The sequence below is a fragment of the Setaria viridis genome, chromosome 1 (genome assembly GCF_005286985.2).
Source record: "Setaria viridis chromosome 1, Setaria_viridis_v4.0, whole genome shotgun sequence".
NCBI lineage: Eukaryota > Viridiplantae > Streptophyta > Magnoliopsida > Poales > Poaceae > Setaria > Setaria viridis.
The window spans coordinates 20282214-20304163 of record NC_048263.2 but is presented as its reverse complement, the minus strand read 5'-3'; positions in this window follow the sequence as shown (position 1 = coordinate 20304163).

The window sequence follows — 21950 nt, the reverse complement described above, 5'->3', positions numbered from 1 at the left end:
ACGGATCCGGAGGACTCGACGACTTCGATGCGGACTCAGGGAGCTCAATCCACCGAATCTTCGAGCAATCCCTGAACTGCTCTCGGATTGTAACTTAGCGACTTTTCCTGGCATGCGGACTAAAATACGGAATCGATTCCGCCTTGATATGAACACGGTGAGTTGCCAAAAATAGCAACTACGTGCACACTGAGTAGATTGATTTTGTGGATGAGGTCCATCAAACTCGCCCGATGATCTTGACGATTACCCCTACCTAGTGCGGCAGATGTCGATGTTTTATACCCGGCAACCTACTATCGGGCACACATCCTCAAGCCCACGGGTAGGCCTTGTACGGCCTACTCAGGGACGTACTCGGATGAGATCAGGATATGGAAGGCTGCACCAAAGTAACGAAGCCTCCAGATCCCTGAAGACTAGTCGGAATAGACAAAGAAACCACTCTACCGACTAGAAGTAGGAATCTGTAACCATATCCGACTAGGACTCCACCCTGTAACCCTGCTCCCCTGACTATATAAGGGCGGGCAGGGACCCCCGCAAAACAGAGGCGAAGAAATCTAATACAATCAACACATAGGACGTAGGGTATTACACAATCTAGCGGCCCAAACCTGTCTAAATTGTGTTCCTTGCGTCACCATCGACTCCTCAACTCTCGACGACACCCACCGCACGAAACACCAGCTAGGGTACCCCCTAGGCGGGTTGCCGTTCTAAAACACCGACAGCTGGTGCGCCAGGTAGGGGCAGTCACCGAGTTTCTCCATGGGAGATCGATGGCATCCGTCATTATCAAGCCTATCTTCACCTTTGAGGCAGGCGCAACATTTGTTTTCGGATCTTGGCTTTGCATCGCCGATGGCGCTAGATCGTTTCAGTGCCACATCATTGGCATCCAGGAAAAGGAACCTCTTGATGAAAGCTTTCTTCAGCAGGAAACGGAAGATTTCACCGAGAAAAACCAAGTTTTCAAAGTCAACAACAATGAGTTCGACTACGGCTCGGACTCGACCTCAACTCAGACTAGTCGGCACAAGCTGGAGCCCCAATTACCTCGCAAGTCGACTTTTACTCAAAGACGATTCCCGTACGGACTCCGCAACACAGCCGAAGTCCACCAAGGTCTTATTACTCGAACCCAACTTGAACACGGGAAAGTTCAGGACTGCAACCTCGACTCAGGTTATGTCCAAGAAATTCCATTATCAGGCCCAGCTCAAGGTCTGGTAGTTACTTCACCCCGGGGATGAAACCATCTTTTCTTGCCCATGACTACGAGTCATGCCTTGTCGCTCACAGAGACAACCTCCCATATCAAGAAGGCATCCCGCTCACTTCAAACCGCGAGGAAAGCACTACAGAAATTGCAACATGAAGCTCTGGAAGCTACTACCCAGACAAAGAAATTTTCGTCATCACTCAAAACAATGATGTGGGTACTAGCCAACAAAGAACCCCTCGATGGATAGCACAACTCGATAATGTTTCAGAGGATAAGTCATCAGCTAACGCCCCGCAAGATGAAACTTCTAAGCAAAGAAACCAAAGAAGGGCACGAAAATGTTACTCGGGCTGAACGTCGACAACTACTAGCCACAAACATCCCTATCATGAACCTTGAAAGAGCATTTGATGTAGTACAAGCCTAAGAACACAACACTCCACTCGCAGCAATCGCCTCAATCAATCTTATATCAACTCTTATACCTCATGACAGAGATAATGAATTAACAGCTCAACTCGCACAGCGAGGTAATGGACTAATCGCACAACTTGCAGAACAAGCTTACAAACTAGTCGATAAAGAATCACCAATCCCATCCATTTCACACAACCCGGCCCATCGAGAGGGTAGCAGGGGTGCCACAGCCAACAATGGTCATCACGGAGCCAACAATGGTCATCACGGAGCTCAAAGAAACAACAACGAAGTAGTCAACCAACCAAGGCAACATAGCACGGGACAAAGCAAACACGAGGCCCCAATACGAAATAAAGACGTCGGAGATGCCAGCTGCACCAACTCCGCAAAAAGTCCTGACCGTGGCGAAAAAATCATGAAGTATCGATTTTCAGTGATCTAAGGGAAGTAATCAATAGTCGTCGCGGACGCAAACGCGAAGTCGACAACTACAACCATTTTCTTGCTTTCACCACATAAGTAATGAAGGCAAGATTACCCAAAAAATTCAAACCAACAGGAATCACTAAGTATGATGGCAAGCAGTATCCAGTCCAGTGGCTCCGGTGTTACTCGCTAGCAATTCAGGCAGCCGGAGGCAACGACGACACAAAGGTCATCCATTTCCCAATATGCATGGAACCCGCGCCTTTAACATGGCTAGAGTCACTCAAACCTAGAACAATTGAGTCTTGGGAAGATTTGACAAAAGCCTTTACCAATAACTATGCGGGCTCCATGACCCGACCAAGCAATAAGATCGACCTAAGTCAAGTCAAACAAAAAGAAGGCGAGATACTACGCAACTACCTGCGTTGATTCTTCAAAAAGAAGGCTACTTATAGTCGACATTTCAGAAACAGACGTCATCGAGTGCTTTCAAAATGGCCTCTACGATCGTCGAACATACCAAGACTTTGGCAGACAACGAGCAATCACCGTCAAAGATCTCGAAGTCATGGTATAACAATGGGCAGACGAAGAAGATAAATAGCGTGAGCGATTCGGCTCCCATAACAACCGCAGGTGTGACAATAATAGTCATGAACAAGATAGAAACCGGAATACTGATACTCAAAATAACTACTCAAGTAACTCAAACCGCAAACGCAAAGCTGACAACACTGTTGCTTCTATGACCAACTCAGGAAACAAAGGATCTCGCAAACGCGACGAAGGGCCCACCTTCACCGAACTACTCAAGAAACAATGCCCATGGCACCCAAACAACAAACATTCAGTGATAGATTGCTACAGCATGCACCGAGTAATGCAAGATTTACCTGCACCACCACCTCCCAAAGAATATAATCAGAAAAAGGATAAGAGCAAAAACAAAATCGATAAGGATGAAGAAGCTGAGGGAGATTTCCATACCGCCTCCAAGAGAGTCAGCGTCATTTTTGGCGGAATCCCGAGTACCACATCCAAGCGGTCCAACAAGTTAGTACTCAGAGAAATTATGGCCATTGAGCCAACGGCTCCCACACCACTCAAATGGTCTGAGGTACCCATAACTTTTAGAACAAAGGATCAATGGACAAGTTTCTCAGAACTAGATCGATTCCCTCTTGTACTCGACCCTGTTGTTGTAGGCTCAAGATTGACCAAAGTACTCATCGACGCGGAAGTGGACTCAACGTCATCTTCACCAAAACAAAAATGTGCCTTGACATCACGGACATGCTCACTCCAACGGATTCACCGTTCTACGGGATTGTCCCAGGAAATGCAGCCATACCACTAGGCCAAGTTGTCCTGCTAGTACCTTTTGGCACTAAGGAACATTACCAAACCGAGTACATCAGATTCGAAGTTGCCAACTTCGAAACTTCTTACCATGCCATACTCGGGAGACCAGCTTTGGCTAAGTTTATGGTCATACCACATTATGTCTAGTTGGTACTCAAGATGCTGAGACCCAAGGGAGAATTAACGCTACGAGGAGACCTAAGGTGATCATATGAATGCGACACCGAAGCTGTGGAAATGGCAGCAGCTTCTCAAGTGCCTAGCCCCATGCAACAAGTTTTCTCAGCTTCAAAGAAACTTCATCCGATAGAACTCAAAATCCCAGAAAACAAATCGGGACTAACAAAAGTCAAGCCAGCAAGTGAGAAAGATTTCAAAACAGTTGATCTCTAGACTGGCGACCCTTCTAAGACAGCTCTGATTGGGAAAGAGCTAGATCCCAAATAGGAAACCACGCTCATCAATTTTCTTCGAGCTAACCATGATATCTTCACCTAGAAACCAGCTGACATGCATAGTGTGCCCAAGGAACTGATTGAGCATTCACTAAATGTTGATCCCAAAGCTACCCCAAAATGGCAACGCCTACGAAGGTTCGCTCAAGATAGAAGAGAAGCAATCAAAACGGAGCTAGTCAAACTACTCCCAGCAGTGTTCATCAAAGAAGTTTTTTACCCTGATTGGTTAGCCAACCCTATACTCGTTCGCAAGAAAAACAAGGAATAGAGAATGTGCGTCGACTACGCGGATCTCAACAAACATTGCCCAAAAGATCCGTTTGGATTACCTCAGATCGACCAAGTAGTCGATTCTACAGCCGGGTGCGCTTTACTCTTCTTTCTCGACTGCTACTCAGGTTATCACCAAATAAGTCTCAAAGAAGAAGATCAAGCTAAAACAACCTTCATCACTCCATTTGGGGGCATTCTGCTATAAAACAATGTCATTTGGATTAAAAAATGTAGGCGCAACTTATCAGCGTGCTATACAAATGTGCTTCGAGAAGCAATTATACCACAACATAGAAGCTTACGTGGACGACGTAGTCGTCAAAACAAGAAACCCGGAAGATCTAATCACCAATTTGGAGGAAACTTTCTCGAGCCTGCGAGCATTCTGGTGGAAACTCAACCCTACCAAGTAATAGGGGTGTTGGTCCCGATCTTCCGCTAGGTAGGGTATGTTGGATTTGTGGAGACTCGACGTTGGCAATTCAGGGCTCCTACCGAAATAGATTCACCCTGTGATCGTTACACCACTGCTCCGTTGGTTATCACCCCCGTCCAGGACATGGATGACCTTGCCAAGAAGGCTAATCCCTGCAAACGAATCCAAGAACACAAGCAAGAATGAGAAGAACACAATCCGAATTGCAGATGAATGATTAAGCACTCAAGTTGAGGTTTCACAAACCAATTGCAGCAGCCTAGTCGGTCCGGTGCAAGGCAAACTCTATCACAAAGCGTGAAGAATGAATCTAAGCAAAACCTATTGATTCATTTGTCGTGCTCTGGCTCGAGCGATTGGTCCTTGTACAACTTGAGGAGTATTGTGTGCATCCAAAGGAGTTATGTCCTCATCATCCTCCCCCTCTTGAATTGGAGTCGTCCTCGACTCAAGCTCATCCTCCGCTCCCATGTATGGTTTAAGATCTGCAATGTTAAACGTAGGACTAACCCCAAACTCGGGTGGCAACTCCAGTTTATATGCATTGTCATTAATCTTTTCAAGTATTTTAAAAGGGCCATCAGCTCTATGCATCAATTTAGACTTTCTAAGATCTGGAAATCTATCCTTGCACAAGTGTAACCACACTAGATCCCCCGGTTCAAGGTTTATTGCCTTTCTACCTTTGCTACCAACAATTCTATACTTATCATTCATTTTTTCAATGTTGGCCTTGGTTGTTTCATGCATTTTTAAAATAAATTCAGCACGTTGCTTAGCATCCTTATGAGTTCGTTCAGAAGTAGGTAGAGGTAAAAGATCAATAGGAGCACGAGGATTGAAGCCATACACTACCTGGAAAGGACTTACCTTGGTGGTGGAGTGTTCTTCCCTATTATATGCAAACTCCACATGTGGCAAGTAGGGATACGAGGTAGGCTACACTAGCGCAAATCAAAATTTCTACCGCGTAAAACCAGGAAGAACTGCCGTATAAGGATCACGGGATTACCACTTGATGCACTACTGGTGCGGAAGATGTAGATTTGCGTCGATGCAGTGAAGACGATCAACGTAGTCGTACGTAGTCGATCAACGTAGTCGTACGTAGTCAATCACGTCAACGTCCAGCAGCTCCTCAGCAGCTCGTCCACATGCCTGCGGGAGTGGTTTTGTCAACGGATCACAAATGTTCAGATCCGTGCGTATTTTGCATATCTTGATCTTACCCCGGTTAACGAAGTCTCGAATGAGATGAAATCGCCGCATTACGTGTTTGTTCTTCTGGTGGTTCCTTGGCTCCTTTGCTTGCGCAATTGCCCCATTATTATCACAGTACAGATTCAATGGGCTGGACGCATTCGGGAACACACCAAGCTCAATGAGGAAATTCCTTATCCAAACACCTTCCTTCGCGGCTTCCGAAGCCGCGATGTACTCGGCTTCTGTCGTAGAATCGGCCACCGTCTCCTGTTTGGAACTCTTCCAACTAACAGCACCACCATTTAGCGCGAACACAAATCCTGATTGTGACTTTGAATCATCTCTGTCGGTTTGGAAACTAGCATCGGTGTAACCTGTTACAACGAGCTCCTCCTCACCTCCATAGACGAGGAACATATCTTTAGTCCTTCTCAAGTACTTGAGAATGTTTTTCACCGCTGTCCAGTGACTCTCACCTGGATCAGATTGGTGTCTGCTTGTCATACTTAGCGCATATGAAACATCTGGACGAGTACTTACATTGCATAAATGATAGATCCAATAGCCGAGGCATATGACACTCTACTCATGCGATCCCGCTCATAAGTAGTCGAAGGACACTGAGTCTTGCTGAGATGTATGCCATGTGACATAGGCAAGAACCCTTTCTTTGCCGCTTCCATGCTGAACCGCTTCAACACTTTGTCAATGTAAGTATCTTGGCTTAAACCTATAAGCCTTCTCGATCTATCTCTATAGATCTTAATGCCCAGAATATATGCCGCTTCCCCTAAGTCCTTCATCGAAAAACTATTTTTCAGTGAAGTCTTTACGGACTCAAGCATAGGAATGTTATTTCCAATCAGTAATATGTCATCCACATATAAGATTAGAAATACTACAGAGCTCCCACTAACCTTCTTGTAAACACAAGACTCTTCTTCCTTCTTGATGAAGTCAAACCCTTTGACCACTTCATCAAAACGAATGTTCCAACTCCTAGATGCTTGCTTCAATCCATAAATGGATCTCTGAAGCTTGCATACCTTTCCAGCATTTTTCGGATCGACAAAACCCTCGGGCTGTATCATATACACGTCCTCAGCTAGGTTTCCATTTAGGAAAGCTGTCTTGAAATCCATCTGCCATATCTCATAATCGAAATATGCAGCTATAGCTAGAATAATCCGAATGGACTTAAGCATCACTACGGGCGAGAAGGTCTCGTCGTAGTCAACTCCTTGAACTTGTCGAAAACCTTTTGCAACAAGTCGTGCTTTATAGATGTGAACATTTCCATCCATGTCCTTTTTCTTCTTATAGATCCACTTGCACTCTATGGCTTTAACACCATCAGGCGGGTCAACCAAGTTCCAAACTTGGTTGTCTCCCATGGACTCTATTTCGGATTGCATGGCACTCTGCCATTTTTCGGAGTCTGGGTCCATCATTGCTTCTACATATGTCGCAGGCTCATCATTGTCCAACAATAATATTTCCCGCATTTCGTGGAGCCTTGCTGACCTTTGTGGTTGTGGCGGTGCTTCTCTTGCCATGGGTATCTCAACTTGTTCTGCTACGTTAGCATCACTCATTAATTCTTGCCCGATCGGCTCATCTTGAACTTCTTCAAGATGCACTGTCTTTCCACTCTTTTCTCCTTTGAGAAACTCTTTCTCTAGGAAAACCCCGTTCCGAGCGACAAACACTTTGCCTTCTGATCGGTTGTAGAAATAATATCTCAAAGTTTCCTTTGGGTATCCCACGAAAATGCACTTATCTGACTTGGGTATGATCTTGTCCGACTGAAGTCGCTTGACAAACACTTCACATCCCCAAATCTTTAGAAAAGAAAAACTAGGAACCTTTCCAGTCCATATCTCATATGGTGTCTTAACTACGGATTTAGATGGTACCCTATTAAGTGTGAAAGCTGCTGTTTCTAGAGCGTATCCCCAAAATAACAATGGTAGGTCCGACTGGCTCATCATTGATCGAACCATGTCTAACAAAGTTCGATTACGTCGCTCGGATACACCGTTTCTCTAAGGTGTTCCAAGCGGCGTAAGTTGTGGAACAATTCCGCAACTCTTTAGATGATTGCTAAACTCGTGGCTCAAATACTCGCCTCCACGATCAGATCGTAAGGCCTTATTTTTCTTGTCATGCTGATTTTCAACTTCATTCTGAAATTCCTTGAACTTTTCAAAGGTTTCAGACTTGTGCCTCATCAAGTAGACATAGCCATATCTACTAAAATCATTAGTGAAAGTTATGAAGTATTGGAATCCTCCTCTAGCCGTTCTGCTTATTTGTCCGCATACATCACTATGTACGAGTTCCAACAAGTCTACTACTCTCTTAGGAAATCCTGTGAAAGGCATCTTGGTCATCTTGCCTAGCAAGCAAGCCTCACATGTCTCGTATGATTCAAAATCAAACGAAGTTAGAAGTCCATCAGAATGGAGCTTCTTCATGCGCTTTTCGCTTATATGACCCAAACGACAATGCCACAAGTAGGTAGGACTCAAATCATTAGGCCGAGGCCTTTTAGCACTTACGTTACAGATAGGTGAACCATCAAGATTTAAAACAAATAATCCATTCACAATGGGTGCAAATGCCATAAACATATCATTCTTAGATATCACACAACCATTGTTTTCACTTGCAAATGAATACCCATCGTTCATCAAGCATGAAGGAGACAAAATGTTTCGACTTAAACTAGGAACGAAATAATAATTATTCAACTCCATAATAAATCTTGACGGGAGGTGGAGTTGCATCGTCCCGACAGTCAACGCAGCAACTCTTGCATTATTACCCACGCGGAAATCAACTTCTCCTCTTTCCACGCTTCTACTTCTTATCATTCCCTGCATCGAATTGCAAATATGAGCAACCGATCCGGTATCAAATACCCAAGAATTAATAATTGTATTTACGAGAAAAATGTTGTCTATAACATTAACAACAAGCGTACCTGAGGTAGAAGTACTCTTACTTCCGCCATTCTTCAACGAAGCTAGGTACTGCTTGCAGTTTCTCTTCGAGTGACCAAGTTCATGACAGTAAAAGCACTCTTTGTCTGGAGCAGGTCCAGGTCCAGCTTTAACCTTGGGCATTGGGTTTGGCTTGGACGTTCCAGCCTTGCCCTTCTTCTTCCAAGAATTGCCCTTCTTCTTAAAGCTAGGCTTGTTCTGTATAGCCATGACATGGCTGGTACTAGCGTTTTTCTTAATGTCTACCTCTACTGTCTTGAGCATACCACACAGTTCATTCAGACCCTTCTCCGTCCCATGCATATGGTAGTTCGAGATGAAGTTCCCATAGCTAGGTGGAAGAGATGAAAGAATGAAGTCAGTGGCCAACTCTTTGCCCATTGGGAAGCCCAGCTTCTCCAATCGCTGAGTGTAACCAACCATCTTGATTACATGTGGTCCTACTGCTGCGCCTTCTACTAGCTTGCACTCCAGAAAGGCTTTGGACACATTGAACTTTTCAGTCCTAGCCTGTGTCTGGAACATGTCTTTGAGCGCCACGATCATATCGTGTGCCTCGTGATTTGTTTCGAACTGCATCTGCAGCTCGGGTTCCATGGAAGCAAGCATAAGGCAGTTTACCTCAAGATTAGCATCAAATGCCTTCTTGTAAGCAGCCTTAACGGCAGCAGATGCATCATCAGCAGGTGCTGGTGGTAGTGGGGTGTCTAGAACATCTTCCTTTTTATCAGCCCTCAGAACAATTCTCAGGTTACGGATCCAATCCGAGTAGTTTGTTCCATTCAACTTGTCCTTCTCAAGGACCAAACGCAAAGCAAACGATGTGGTGGTGTTGCTAGGTGCCATTTAATCTACAACAAAAGTAATGCAAAATACACTAAGACAAACGTATCCATGATAGAGCAAATCACATTAAACTATTTTAAAAAAATCTACTCCCACTAAAATCAATATCCCTCTATTGAAACTTAGTGATTCAGGATCCACAACTAACAAGTCTACTAGTGAGCTTTAGCATCACCGCTAGCAAACAAGGTAGATCGGTAAGCAACTTTTGCTAATCATATCATATATGACTCCTGTTGTTGGGTGACATCTCCATGTCTCGGCGCCCAACCTTTATGCCCCAAGGTCCTTAACCGTTAAGATAACCTTGTTAAGCAAACCAACCCTTATGCGCGTAAGTGTCCGACACAAATCCGTCTAGTCAAGGAAAACTAGTGGTACCCTAATTTCATAGACCCACCACTAATTGTACAAGACATGGGACGGTGCAAGTTTTAGTTGGGAGGGCATACTAACTAAAACTTTGTGAGGGATCGTTCTACTTCTAACATCACAGCATGCAGAAAGTAAAACATAAACAGAATAGCATTCACACAGTTGTGACACAGTATGGCCCGTTTTCATATGGTGATCTCCATCTCCATAGAACCTGTTCACCATGGTGATCTCGATCTCCATGTTCCATGTGCGCCATCGTCCTGGTGATGATTCCTCCAAGAACTAGAACATGCTATTACGCCATAGAGCTAGTAAAGAAGCTAGTAATGAAGATTACATAGTTGCTTGGATCATCATAGATTGGTACGCAGACCATTAAATACATTAAGGTGACAACACATATGGCTCATGCCGTGTTGCCGTACGCGTGACACGCAGGTCACAAATGAGTTACACACATGCATCACATACACAAAGGGCCATACTGATCACAAGATACATACATCCTGCAAAACAGAGTTAAGCGTCCTAACGTTCCAAACTTCGGATGCTCGAAACTCCATCTTCCAAGCCAAATTTGGGAAATCTAATTTCGCCAAAAACGGCAAAGCGGTTGAATTTCATGTGTAACTTTTTCTGTAGATCAATTTTCATATAAAATTCGCCCCAATCCGAGATCGTACCGAAAAGTTACGGCTGATTTACCGAAGCATACGCATACGGTAAAAATCCCGACCCCGGCAGTAGATCTCATCTACTATTGCACATCTAATGCGCCTGGCGTATGACCCTGGATTTCGATTCGACCAATCATATTGATCTTCGCTCACTGCAACTGGATTTACGTGTATCACTTAACTCCGATGGCGGAAACCGACCGGTAGGAGTTTGTCGTTACACTACCATTGCAGCAAGAGCACGAAACCAGGACATAGATCAAACTGAAAACTCGCATATCTCTATATGCACACATCCCGAATCCAAAACTAAACAGCTACGGCTCTGATACCACTGTAGGGATACGAGGTAGGCTACACTAGCGCAAATCAAAATTTCTACCGCGTAAAATCAGGAAGAACTGCCGTATAAGGATCACGGGATTACCACTCGACGCACTACTGGTGCGGAAGATGTAGATTTGCGTCGATGCAGTGAAGACGATCAACGTAGTCGTACGTAGTCGATCAACGTAGTCGTACGTAGTTAATCACGTCAACGTCCAGCAGCTCCTCAGCAGCTCGTCCACATGCAGCAAGATTGCCCTTGTGCCGCGGCTCGTCGTGGCTCGTCGGTGGCTCGTCCAAGTGCTGCAGGCGCAACACCTCCAAGGTATCCACACGTGCAGGGAGGAAGCGTCGCAAGCCGGACTGCTAGATCCGCGAGTTGCAACAGGCGAGGGCATAGGAGGCGCGGCAGATGTGTTTCGCCAAGAGGTGTAAACCCTAGGGCCCCCCACCCCTCTATTTATAGAGGTTCCTGATGGGCCTCTGGGTCCGAGGCCCATTAGTACTTCTAAACCTAATCCAACTCGGATCAGATCCGAATTGGGCTTCCAGCCCCTTAAGTGTGTGACCCTATGGGTTCGAATACGTATAGACATGGCCCGAGTACTCCTACTCGGCCCAATAGTCGGTAGCGGCCTCTAGCAAGACGTGCCAACTCCTATACGCACACGAAGATCATATCAGACGAACCATCACAAATAATATACATGCTATTCCCTTTGGCTCATGATATTTGGTCTAGCTTCAAGCCGACCGCTCTTTCTTGATCGTGTGATTTGGAATCCCTTTGTAGGTTAACTCTTAACCGTACGTAGCATGACCATGCATTTTCGGATCCGATCACTCGAGGGGCCCAGAGATATCACTCTCAATCAGAGAGGGGCAAATCCCATCTTGATTGACCATGTCTCATAGCATGCTTCTTGACAAACCCGAAAGCTACCTTTATAACTACCCTATTACGGCGTAGCGTTTGATAGCCCCTAAGTAGGTCGATCCACATCTTGAATACATGCGACAATCTCAGGTCTAAGGACAAAGCGTATATGTTGTTTAAAGAAAGAACTACTTCTCGTGTTGGGTCAGTCCTAACACATGTGTCCACATTAGTAGTTCAACATCTCCATGTCCATGGCTTATGAAACATAGTCATCAACTAATACATGTGCTAGTCTAATATTCATGTGTGTCCTCTCATGAACTCCAACTAGGGACAACTTTAGAATAACCACACAAGTAAAGAGTTTCACATACAATTCACATAATTGCAAATCAATTCAAGTAGCCTTTAATGGATATTCAATGAACACAATATAAAAATCATGGATACAAATGGAATATCATCATCTCTATGATTGCCTCTAGGGCATACCTCCAACACGGCAAACACTCTTCCCACATCCGCAAGTTCTTCTTCAAAATTGCTCTCAACATAGCTGATAATGTACGATTAACAACCTCAGTCTGGCCGTCGGTTTGTGGGTGACATGTAGTAGAGAACAGCAGCATTGTACCCAACTTATTCCACAATGTACGCCAAAAATGACTCAAGAATTTCGCATCACGATCTGAAACAATAGTACAAGGCATACCATGCAAGCGAACAATCTCTCTAAAGAATAGATCAGCAATATGAACAGCATCATCACTTTTATGACAAGGAATGAAATGAGCCATCTTAGAAAAATGATCCACAACCACAAAAATGCTATCCGTCCCCCTCTTAGTCCTAGGCAACAGGGAAATATCTGACCAAGGAATAGAAGGAACAGGGAGAGGCATATACAAACCATGTGGATTTAACCTTGATTTTGCCTTCTGACATGTGGTCCAACGACTCACAAAAGGATCAACATCTCGCCTCATCTTGGGCCAAAAGAAGTGTGTGGCCAAAACATCCTCCGTCTTCTTAGCACCAAAATGACCCATGAGGCCTCCACCATGTTCCTCCTGCAACAACAAAAGTACGTACGGATCCAACTGGAATGCATAGGCGATTAGCTTGAAACAAGTATCCGTCACTCAGCACAAATTTATTCCATGTCCGGCCCTCTTTACAATTCACAAAAGCATCTTTAAAATCGGTATCAGCAGCATATTGTCTCTTAATCGAATAAAGCCCAAAAATGCGATAATCAAGTTGAGACAACATGGCATAGCGTCTAGACAAAGTATCAGCAATAACATTATCTTTCCCTTTCTTATGCTTGATAATGTAAGGAAAATATTCAATGAATTCAACCCATTTAGCATGTATACGATTCAAATTAGTTTGACTACGAATATGCTTTAGCGATTCATGATCAGAATGAATAACAAACTCCTTAGGCCATAAATAATGCTGCCACGTTTCTAAAGATTGAACAACAGCATATAATTCTTTATCATACGTGGAATAACTCAAAACAGGCCCAGTTATTTTCTCGCTAAAGTAAGCAACATGTTTACCTTCTTGCATCAAGACACCACCAATGCCAACTCCACTAGCATCACATTCGAGCTCAAAAGTCTTACCAAAATTAGGAAGTTGGAGCAATGGCGCATGTGTCAGGCGATCCTTCAACTGCTGGAATGACCTCTCTTGTACAAGTCCCCAATGGAAAGCCACTCCCTTCTTTGTAAGCTCATTCAGAGGTGCTGCAATGGTGCTGAAATCTTTCACAAAGCGCCTATAAAATCCTGCTAGTCCATGAAAACTCCGCACTTGAGACACTGATGTGGGAGTCAGCCAACTCTGTATAGCTTGCACCTTAGCTTCATCAACCTCGATACCCTGTGGAGTCACAACATAGCCAAGAAACGAAACTCGTTCGGTGCAAAAAGCGCACTTGCTGAGGTTACCAAACAAACGTGCATCACGTAAAGCATTGAAAACATCACGTAGATGATCAAGATGTTCAGGTAAAGACTTGTTGTAAATCAATATATCGTCAAAGTATACCATCACAAATTTTCCAATGAAAGGATGTAAGACCTCGTTCATTAAGCGCATGAAAGTACTAGGTGCATTAGTTAAACCAAAAGGCATTACTAACCACTCATACAAGCCAAACTTAGTCTTAAAAGCAGTTTTCCATTTATCTCCTAGTTTCATTCTGATTTGGTGATATCCGCTACGCAAGTCCACCTTAGAAAAAATTATAGAACCACTCAACTCATCAAGCAGATCATCTAGCTTAGGAATAGGGTGACGATAACGAATGGTGATATTGTTAATAGCTCTACAATCTACACACATGCAAAAACTGCCATCTTTCTTTGGGACCAAAATAACAGGAACAGCACAAGGACTAAGGCTCTCACGCACATACCCACGGTTAAGAAGGTCTTGCACTTGGTGCTGAATTTCCTTAGTCTCCTCAGGGTTGGTCCGATATGCCGCTCGGTTCGGCAAGCTCGCTCCAGGTATGAAATCAATCTGATGCTCAATGCCTCGAATGGGTGGAAGGCCTGGAGGTATCTCAACGGGGAAAATATCTTGAAACTCCTGCAAAAGGTTAGTGACCGCAGGAGGCAAAGTGCTAGATGTATCATCCATGGAAAATAGCACATCTCGACAAATCAAAGCATAACAAGGCGCATCCTCATCAGAAATTTCAGCAAGATCAGATTTAGTTGCAAGCATCACACCACCTTTCAATTTGATCGCGTTAGGAGAAGAATTTGAAGCAACATTATCATTTTTAGGTGGGAAAACAGAAGTAGCTACTTGCTGATTTTCAGAAGTACTAGCAGTTTTACATGTAGATTTAGCAAGTTTTTTCCATCTCAAATTGCACAATTTCAGCAGGGGTCATTGGGAGCAAAGTGAGTTTCTTTCCTTTATGCATAAGGGTATATTATTTGCTTCTACCATGGCGTCTAGCATCCGTATCAAACTCCCAAGGACGACCAAGTAAAAGCGAGCATGCTTGCATAGGCACAGCATCAAAATCAGCAACATCGCTATACTCACCTTGGGAGAAATGAATCCTCACAGTTTGCTTTACCTTAACCTTACCGCTATTGTTGAACCACTAAATATGGTACGGGCGAGGGTGATCACGTGTGGCAAGCTGGAGCTTGTCTACCATGTCCTGACTCACCAAGTTGTTGCAGCTACCACCGTCAATGATGACCCAAACGTGCCTCTTGTGCACGACGAAGAGAGTCTCAAATAAATTGTGGCGTTGTATCCGCTCCTCCTGTGACATGTGAGCGCTCAAGACACGCTGCACAATGAGTGTCTCATGGCCCAGCGAAGCCGCTGCTCCTAAAATCGCTCCATCCTCATTGGAAAAATCATCGTCGCCTGCAAGGTTAGTGGCAAGTGCAAATTCATCCACAACATCACTAGCACTTACATATCCGCCATCCTCTGTCGCAATGAAAGCTCGCTGGCTCGGGCAATCCTTCATGACATGTCTGAAACCCCTACAACGATGGCACTGAATAGGCGTCAAACGACCCGTAGAGGTAGAAGATGATGAAGGCTTGTTGTTCGCCTTTGTACTCACTGTTTTGCTTGCCTCAATCGGTGTAGTTGATGGAGGGGGTGCTGCTAGCCGTGTAGACGAAGTCGCTGGTCGTGGGGATGTAAAAGCCGATGGTGGTGAGAGCCGTGGCTGCCCACTTGTCCGGGGCTGTCTGCTGGTCCGTTGACATCCCTACAATTCTTTCTCTTCCAACATAGCAAGATGGAACAAGCGATTGATAGTATTGTAGTCTTTATGATCAATTATATCCTGAATTTCACGGCGCAAACCACCATAAAAATGAGCCATTTTATCCTCATTGTCCTCCTCTACCTCAGCACGTAACATACCAATTTGCAGCTCTTGATAATATTCTTCTACTGAGTTGTTACCTTGATTAAGTCGCTGTAATTTTTTGCGCAAATCACATTTATATGAAGGAGGAACAAATCTAGCACGCATTGCTTGTTTTAACCTATCCCATGTTTGTGGATCAGTGCCAGTTTTAACAAGTTCAGACCACCAAAGAATAGCAAACCCAGTGAATTCACTAGTAGCTAATCGAACATGATGTATATCAGGCACCACATGAGCATTAAATTTCTGTTCAACTGACATCTCCCAATCTAGATAAACATCTGGATCATAGGTACCAGAAAATGATGGTATTGAGAATTTAACCTTGGAATAAGGATCATTGTTACCTTGGGCGGGGCGGTTACCAGGCCCACGCCTATGTGGAGGTTGTCGCGGGTCAGCATCCTCACCAGTGAGGGTGCCATCATCCTCATTATCACCCGCATCCTCAGGCGGTAGGGCTGGTCGGCGCAGTCGCTGCTCTTCCTCCATGTGGGCAAGGCGAGTAGCAATATCTGCGACAGAACGCTGGAGCTGCTCAAGCGTTGCATCATCGTCCGTGTGGTAGCATCAAGGTCCGCCCGAGAAACACACTCGTTGAAGTTGGATGGGCTAGCAGCTTCTTTGTCTTTGTCGGTTCCTAGCATGTTAGCAAAGAAAATAGAAAGTACAAAGCCCTATTCAAGTACGAGAGGGGGTGGTGTGGTGGTTGTATGTGAGGTGGAACAACTCCTCAAGCGTCTTACCCGCGCTTGCAAATATTCTTACCAACACTGCAAGGAGGGTACCGGCCGGTGAGGGGACACCAAGCGGAGCGTGGGTAGATCACCAAGGTTGAAGCTTTTTTGACTAGGAGAAAGTGGATCTTGGGTAGGCAATGTAAGTAGCAAGGAACACACGATAGTAATAATAGATATGCAAACTGAATAAATGTTCGTAGGACTCGTCACAGTTGCTGGCCTAAATGTGCACCTAGTAGAAGTGGTAGAACAACAAGCAAGCAGGGTAAACCACAATGAGGCAAGTCAAAGGACAGGATCTCACAACTCTGCTCAGGGTGTACCAAGTCTCAGGTGCTCAGGTGGTGCTCTATTAAATTTTTATGTCTCTTTGTTTTTTTTCTTTTTTTGTGTTTTTGAATATTTTTTTGAATATTTTTTTTCTGAAGAAGGAGCACCTAAGAACCAAGCACACCAAGTTTCAACTTATGGGGATAACAGATGTGAGCTAGGGAAATTCATGAAGATACTAGAAACGAGAAGAAACAACTTTGAACCTCAGAAACACAATCTTGCAAAGGGAATTGCAGCGATCTGATTTCACCAAACCAGGCAAAGCAAGGGAGGACCATGTAGGAAATTTTTTTTAGATGTCCGTGAAAAAACAATTTACCCTGTTTCGACCACCAAGCGGAAAGTTATGGATGTTTCAAGATTTGCCTCGAAATCAGGGTTTTACGGCGGCACAAATGCGGCGGCTAGGGTTGGCGGTGATGCGAGATGGATGGCGGTACAAGGGGAAACACAACCAGACTTGGACACAATCTAAACCAGCAACAAAGACTCGACTACGGACACAAATTCAATAAAGCAAAACTGAAATTAAAATTGGAAAGGCACAAAGGGGCTATAGGATGGGATATTTGTTGTATTTTTTGGCTAGTGGACTCTAGGACAGTAAAAGGAAGATCATGAGAATTACCTAACGAGAAACCTGTGAATCTGATACCAGCTAATAGGGGTGTTGGTCCCGACCTTTCGCTAGGTAGGGTATGTTGGATTTGTGGAGACTCGATGTTGGCGATTCAGGGCTCCTGCCGAAACGGATTCACCCTATGATCGTTACACCACTACTCCGTTGGTTATCACCCCCATCCAGGACGCGGATGACCTTGCCAAGAAGGCTAATCCCTGCAAGCAAATCCAAGAACACAAGCAAGAACAAGAAGAACACAATCCGAATTGCAGATGAATGATTAAGCACTCAAGTTGAGGTTTCACAAACCAATTGCAGCAGCCTAGTCGTGTTGATTCATTTGTCGTGCTCTGGCTCGAGTGATTGGTCCTTGTACAACTTGAGGAGTATCATGTGCATCCAAAGGAGTTATGTCCTCATCACCAAGTGTGTTTTTGGTGTACCTTCCGACAAACTACTGGGGTTCATCATTAGCCACCATGGCATTGAGGCCAACCCAGAGAAAATATCTGCCATCACAAACATGCAAGCACCAACTAGCATCAAGGATGTGCAAAAGCTCACAGGCTGCATGGCAGCCCTCAATTGATTCATTTCGAGACTTGGAGAACGCGGACTACCCTTCTTCAAGCTTCTCAAGCATCAAGACAAGTTTCAATGGACAGAGGAGGTAGACAAAGCCTTGACTCAACTCAAGGACTTCCTGTCAAAACCACCAATCCTCACCGCTCCATCCCCAAATGAAGACTTACTCCTATACATAGCTGCTACCACTCACGTCGTCAACACTGCAATAGTAGTCGAACGGTCTGAGCCAGGCCACGTTTACAAAATCCAGAGACTTGTTTACTTCGTCAGTGAAGTACTCTCGGACTCCAAAACTCGGTATCCCCACCAATATAAAAACTGCTCTACGCAATTTTGCTCACTTCACGGAAGTTGCAACACTACTTTCAAATCATCACCGACTTCCTGCTTAGCAAAATCCTTCACAATAGGGATGCAATGGGTAGAATTTCCAAATGGGCAGTAGAGCTCGGAGCTCTCTCCCTAGACTTCAAACCAAGAATAACTATCAAATCTCAAGCTTTGGTTGACTTCATGGCTGAATGGATGAAAAATCAAGTACCAATGCCAGTCGAGAGGCCTGAGCACTGGGTCATGTACTTCGACGGTTCCCTCAAGCTTGAAGGAGCCGGCGCAGGAGTACTCTTGATTCCCCCAATAGGAGAACAACTCAAATATGTCCTCCAAATCTTTTGGGAAGTCTCAAACAATGAAGCCGAGTACGAAGTGCTTCTACACGGTCTCCGTCTCGCAATCTCCCTCGGAATCAAACGACTATTGGTATACGATGATTCGCTGATCGTCATTAACCAAGTCAACAACGAGTAGGATCGAAACAAGCAAAACATGGACACTTATTGCAAAGAAGTCCGCAAACTAGCAAACAAGTTCTCAAGCTTGGAATTTCATCATGTTGTCCGCAACAATAACGTAGCTGCTGATGTATTATCAAAAATGGGCTCAACTCGTGCAGAACTTCCAACATGAATTTTTGTACACGAGCTCCATAAGCCATCCATACAGGAACAAGTCACACCACCAGTGATCAAGCATATCGAAACCAATCAGGAAATCAAGATGATAGAAGTTGACTGGAGATCACCGTTCATCGACTGCATCAAATATCACAAGTTTCCATCCAACAAAAACCAAGCTGAGCAAATTTTGCGATGAGGAAAAACCTACGTTCTAGTCGGGGACAAGCTCTACAGAAAAAGTGTATCATCAGGGGTACTCATGAAATGTGTTACCCGAGAAGAAGGCCAAGAAATCTTAAAGGAGATAGACAAAGGAATCTGTGGTAATCACGCCACTTCACGAACAATCATAGGCAAAGCTTTTAGAGTAGGCTTTTACTAGCCCATGGCATTAGCCGATGCAAAACAATTAGTCTGCAAATGCCAAGGCTATCAGTTCTTCACTAAACAACAACATGTCCCACCTACAAGCTCATCACGATCCCTCCAACATGGCCTTTCACCTGCTAGGGGCTTGATATGATAGGACCACTACCAACAGCGCCAGTAGGTTTCAATCAAGTACTCGTAGCCATCGACAAATTCACCAAATGGATTGAAGTCAAACCGATTACTTGCCCCAAGGCAGACCGAGTCCTCGACTTTCTGGACGAAATGGTACATCACTACGATTTCCCCAACAGGATAATCACTGACCTGGGATCCAATTTCAACAACCACGACTTCTGGGAATATTGCGAGAATAGTGGAATTGACGTACGATACATCTCCATCGCTCACCCAAGGGCCAATGGACAAGTCGAGCGTGCCAATGGCATGATACTCGAAGCCCTCAAAAAAAGGTTACATGACATCGGCAACACAAAAGGAGGCAAATGGCTCAAAGAACTACCTAATGTCCTGTGGGGACTACAAACTCAACCATGCAAGTCTACGGGTTTTTCTCCCTATTTCCTTGTATATGGGTCAGAGGCCATCCTTCCCGCAGACGTCATGTGGCAGTCCCTTGCAGTTGAACAATATGACGAAGGAATAGCAAAAGAAACAAGACGCCTGGACCTAGATAGTCTGGAAGAAACGAGATTTGTAGCCCTAATTAAGTCAGCCAGATACCTCGACGGGTTAAGACACTACCATGACAACAATATTAAAGAGGGATCCTTCAACTTGGGCGACATGGTCCTTAAACGAATCAGGACATGTTAGGGTTGCACAACCTCAACTCGCCATGGGAAGGTCCCTACATCGTATCCAAGGTCACAGGACCCGGCTCATACAGACTACAAGAACTCTCAGGCGAACAAATACCAAATTCCTGGAACATAGAACACCTCTATCGCTACTACCCATAGCAAGCCACAGAACATGTACTCGGGGCTTTGCCCCCAAGCCTTTCAAACAAACTCTTTGGCTATTCACAACCACTTCGAGCTATCTAGACCGGCGAACCTCAGTACTCCGCTCTTCGACTCGATTTCATCAAGTTTCTACGAGTTACTATAACTCATAGGCTATTCACAGCTACTCGAGCTATACGGCTCTACGAGCCCCCATGCTCTACTCTCAACCCTCGACTTGATTTCATCAAATCTCCGAGTCATCAACAACCCACAGAAGTACCCACAGGTACTGAAGCTCCAATATGAGCTCTCAACTCGACTTTAGAAGACAAGCAGGTTTTCGCAAAACCACAACTACATCATTAGTCATTCTTTACTCAAGCTCGACCAACGCAATCACCAAATAACAAACTCAAGATTGCTTTGAATGGGATAAATTCTGAAGTTACATACGAGTACTCAAAACAGAGTCAGGGTACTCAAAGTACAAAACAACAGCACAACAAAGACTACAAGCAACTGCCTATTGGTAGTCTGCATATGAGCCTCAGGCTTTTACTATATCACAAGGATACACAGGCCTGGCGACTACTACAACACCAAGGTATAAACAGTATCAAAAGGCAGGGCCTGCACGCAAGGAAGCTGTGTAGTACGCAGCCATACCCTAGTCCTCCTCCCAAACAACACCAGGAACTCCTTCACCGCCACTCCCTCGATAGTGGCAATGATGAATCCCCGACGCAGCATAAGGGAGAAAAAAAATCCAAGACTACTCCCTTGCTAGCTTCAGTGCGCCGTGCCACACTACATGCCACACCTCCACCTCTGATCCGAGAGCCGGATAAAGACCACGGCACTCATCACCCATCACTCGCGAGTTCTAGCACGAACTTAGCTGGATCACGAGCTGCAAGATGAGGCGCAACAAACCCTCCTACGAGGATTCTTCTAGCATCACGGCTATCCCTACGAGCGCAAGAGTATGTGGAGGGAAGGTGGCTCTAATCTATGAGGAATCTTCTAGCACCGGGGCGCTCTTTGAAAGCTTTCTACAATCAAATAACAGCAGTCTAAAGCAATCCATTGCTACTCCGGAGAAGCATGACCTTGGTCGACCCTCCAGTGACCTATTATAGCCAAGGGCCACAACCACCACCTACTTGGAAATTACTACTCACTCGTGATGGTCAGCCTGGAGCACTAAGAAGGGTCAGCAAGGCACCCTCTGACCCAACTCATGTGAAGGCATTCTTCCACAACAGACAAAAATGAACAGTTCACCCTTGAACACCTTGCAAAACACAAAAAAAAGTCAGAGTACTTCCAACAAGCAACAACAATAATTGATGACCACAGCAGAAAATACGACTACTCGGTTAAACTCGAACTTATTCCTCCCAACTACAAAGATTAGTCAAGACGATCATTGAGCACAGTTTAGGCTTCAAAGAAAATTCAAAAAATTGTCTCGAGTACTCCCACAAAGTACTCGGCAAGTTACAACTTGAAAGATCA